The sequence below is a fragment of the Triticum dicoccoides genome, chromosome 2B (assembly GCF_002162155.2).
Source record: "Triticum dicoccoides isolate Atlit2015 ecotype Zavitan chromosome 2B, WEW_v2.0, whole genome shotgun sequence".
In the NCBI taxonomy this organism is placed as follows: domain Eukaryota; kingdom Viridiplantae; phylum Streptophyta; class Magnoliopsida; order Poales; family Poaceae; genus Triticum; species Triticum dicoccoides.
In genome coordinates, this window is record NC_041383.1 from 233,071,738 (window position 1) to 233,076,295 (window position 4,558).

The following is a 4,558-nucleotide window of genomic DNA, read 5'->3' on the forward strand; positions in this document are numbered from 1 at the left end:
GACAAATGGCTTGAGGCCAAGAAATCTGAGATAGGATCCATGTATGGGAATAAAGTATGGACTTCGGTGGACTTGCCCGATGATCGGCAAACCATTGAGAATAAATGGATCTTCAAGAAGAAGACGGATGCTGATGGTATATCACTGTCTACAAAGCTCGACTTGTCGCAAATGTTTTCGACAAGTTCAAGGGGTTTGACTATGATAAGACTTTCTCACCAATAGCGATGCTTAAGTCTATCCGAATCATGTTAGCAATTGCCGCATTTTATGATTATGAAATATGGCAAATGGACGTCAAAACTCCATTCCTTAACGAGTTTCTTAAAGAAGAGTTGTATATGATGAAACTAGACGGTTTAGTCGATCCTAAATGTGCTAACAAAGTGTGCAAGCGATCCATTTATGGACTGGTGCAAGCATCTTAGAGTTGAAATATATGCTTTGATGATGTGATCAAAGCATATGGTTTTATACAGACTTACATAGAAGCCTGTATTTACAAGAAAGTGAGTGGGAGCTCTGTAGCATTTCTGGTGTTATATGTGGATGACATATTACTGATTGGAAATGATATAAAATTTCTGGATAGCATAAATTGATCCTTGAATAAGAATTTTTCAATGAAAGACCTTGGTGAAGCTGCTTATATATTGGGCATCAAGATCTATAGGGATAGACCGAGACGCTTAATAGGATTTTCACAAAGCACATACCTTGACAAAGTTTTGAAGAAGCTTAAAATGGACCAGTCAAAGAAAGGGTTATTCCTGTGTTGCAAGGTGTGAAGTTGAGTAAGACTCAAAGCCCGACCACGGCAGAAGATAGAGAGAGAATGAAAGTCATTCCCTATGCCTCAGCCATAGGTTCTATAAAGTATGCCATGATGTGTACCAGACATGTTGTGTGCATTTCCACGAGTCTGGCAAGGGGTTACAATAGTGATCTAGGAGTGGATCATTGGACGACGGTCAAAATTATCCTTAGGTACCTAAGAGGACTAAGGAAATGTTTCTCGGTTATGGAGGTGATAAAGAGTTCGTCATAAAGGGTTACGTCGATGCAAGCTTTGACACTGATATAGATGACTCTGAGTCTCAAACTGGATATGTATTGAACATGGGAGCAATTATCTAGAGTAGCTCCATGCAGAGCATTGTAGACATAGAGATTTGCAAAATAGATACAAATTTGAATATGGCAGACCCGTTGACTAAACCTCTCTCACAAGCAAAACATGGTCACACCTTAGAACTCTTTGGGTGTTAATCACATGGCAATGTGAACTACATTATTGACTCTAGTTAACTCTTTTGGTGTTAATCACATGGCGATGTGAACTGGATTATTGACTCTAGTGCAAGTGGAAGACTGATGGAAATATGCCCTAGAGGCAATAATAAAATGGTTATTATTATATTTCCTTAATCAAGATAGAGGTTTATTATTCATGCTAGAATTGTATTGACCGGAAACTTAAATACATGTGTGGATACATAAAAAGATACCATGTCCCTAGTGAGCCTCTACTAGACTAGCTCGTTGATCAAAAGATGGTTAATGTTTCCTAACCATGGACATGTGTTGTCACTTGATAATGGGATCACATCATTAGGAGAATGATGTGATGGACAAGACCCACCGTTAGCATAGCATATGATCGTTCGGTTTATTACTACCGCTTTCTTAATGTCAAATACATATTCCTTCGACCATGAGATCATGCAACTTCCGAATATCGGAGGAATACCTTGTGTCCTATCAAATGTCACAACGTAACTGGGTGATCATAAAGATGCTCTACAGGTATCTCCAAAGATGTCTATTGAGTTGGCATGGATCGAGATTGGGATTTGTCACTCTATGTATTGGAGAGGTATCTCTGGGCTCTCTCGGTAATACAACATCACAAGAAGCTTGCAAGCAAAGTGACTAAGGAGTTACTTACAAGATGATGTATTATGAAACGAGTAAAGAGACTTAACGGTAACAAGATTTAACTAGGTATGGAGATACCGACGATCAAATCTCAGGAAAGTAACATACCGACAGACAAAGGGAGTTACGAATGTTGTCATAAAGGTTTGACCGATAAATATTTTCATAGAATATGTAGGAACCAATATGGGCATCCAGGTCCCGCTATTGGTTATTGACCGGAGAGACGTCTCGGTCATGTCTACATCATTCTCGAACCCTTAGGGTCCGCATGCTTAACGTTCGTTGACCATATAGTATTATATGAGTTATGTGAGTTGGTGACCGAATGTTGTTCGTAGTCCCGGATGAGATCACAAACATGAGGAGGAGCTCCAGAATGGTTCGGAGGTAAAGATTGATATATAGGACGATGCTATTTGGTCACCGGAAAGGTTTTGGAATGTACCGGGTAATCATCGGATCACCGGAAGCAGTTCTGGGAGGCCCTGGGAGGTTAATGGGCCATATGGGCCAAACGAGGGGAGCACACCAGCCCACAAGGGGATGGCGCGCCCCTCCTCTCACGGCAGGCCTTGGGGAGAAAACGAAGTAGGGGAGTCGACCTCCCCTTGCCTTCCCTCTCCCCCCTTGCTTCCCCTCGAGAGCAAATAAGGAAGGGGGCGCCATAGGCCAGGCGCCCAAGGGGCCCGACGGCCACCCTTGGGGTGCACCTTGGCTTCCTCGTAAAATTTCGTTCCTCGCAAAAATCCTCATTATTGATATAAAAAATCCTCGCAAAGTTTCATTCCATTCTGAGAACTTTTATTTCTGCACAAAAATAACACCATGGTAGTTCTGCTGAAAACAACGTCAGTCCGGGGTTAGTTTCATTCAAATCATGCAAATTAGAGTCCAAAACAAGAGGAAAAGCATTAGGAAAAGTATATACGTTGGAGACATATCAACCAAGGCTGCACCTGGGGGGTCCCTCGAGGAGGGCAGCCCTGGTGTGTTGTGCCCACCTCGAGTGGCCCCTGAACCGCTTCTTTGCTCGATAAATACCCTAATATTCCAGAAACCCTAGGGGAGTTGACGAAAATCAATTCCAGCCGCCGCAGAGTCCAGAACCACCAGATCCATTCTAGACACCTCCACGGAGGGGTTCACCACTTCCATTGGTGCCTCTCCGATGATGCGTGAGTAGTTCTTTGTAGACCTACGGGTCCGTAGTTAGTAGCTAGATGGCTTCCTCTCTCTCTCTCTCTCTCTCTCTCTTGATTATCAATACAATGGTCTCTTGGAGATCCATATGATGTTAGCGTTTTTGCCGTGTGTTTGTTGGGATCCGATGAACTTTGAGTTTATGATCAGATTTATGTTTTTATCCATGAAAGTTATTTGAGTCTTCTTTGATCTCTTATATGCATGATTGCTTAGAGCCTCGTATTTCTACTCCGATACTTGGGTTTTGTTTGGCCAACTTGATCTATTTATCTTGTAATGGGAAGAGGTGCTTTGTAATGGGTTCGATCTTACAGTGCTTGATCTAAGTGACAGAAGGGGAACTGACACGTATGTATCACTGCTACTAAGGATAACAAGATGGGGTCTATATCTACATAAATAGATAAATAGATCTTGTCTACATCATGTCATTGTTCTTATTGCATCATTCTGTTTCCCCCATGAACTTAATACACTAGATGCATACTGGATAGCGGTCGATGTGTGGAGTAATAGCAGTAGATGCAGGCAGGAGTCGGTCTACTAATCTTGGATGTGATACCTATATAATGATCATTGCCTGGATATCGTCATGATTATTTGAAGTTCTATCAATTACCCAACAGTAATTGTTTTCCCACTGTTTGCTATTTTTCTCGAGAGAAGCCAATAGTGAAACCTACGGCCCCCGAGTCTCTTTTAATCATATTTTCCTTTGCATTTATTTTCAGATCTATTAAACCAAAAATACAAAAATACCTTGCTGCAATTTATTTGTTCCGCAATCTATTTATCCTATCTACCACTTTTACCTCACGTTATTTGCCTATCTTGAGGCGCTGTACCCGACAGGGATTGACAACCCCTTTAACACGTTGGGTTGCAAGTATTTGTTATTTGTGTGCAGGTGTTGTTTACTTGGTATGAGGAGGTTCTCCTACTGGTTCGATAACCTTGTCTCACCACTGAGGGAAATACCTACCGTCAGTATACTGCATCATCCCTTCCTCTTTGGGCAAATACCGACGTAGTTCTAGCAGACATCAAAAGGAATTTCTGGCGCCGTTGCCGGGGAGGATCTTCAACATCAACCAGGTTCCTAATCACAAATCTCATCTCCTCACAATTTATGTTATTTTCCATTTGCCTCTCGTTTTCCTCTCCCCCACTTCACAAAAAAAATTCATTTTATTCGCCTCTTTTTCGTTCGTCGTTTTCTCGCCAGATCTCATGTTTGCTTGTGTTGCCATGTGCCTTCTATTTGCTTGCATCTTCGCTTGCTAAAAATATATTGATATGGATCCTCATACACTTGCTAATCTTTTCAAGAGATCCAATTATGATGAACCAATTGCTAGTGAATTGAGTTCAATAGATTATCTTTATGAAGTTTTGCTTGAGATTTATGAATCTG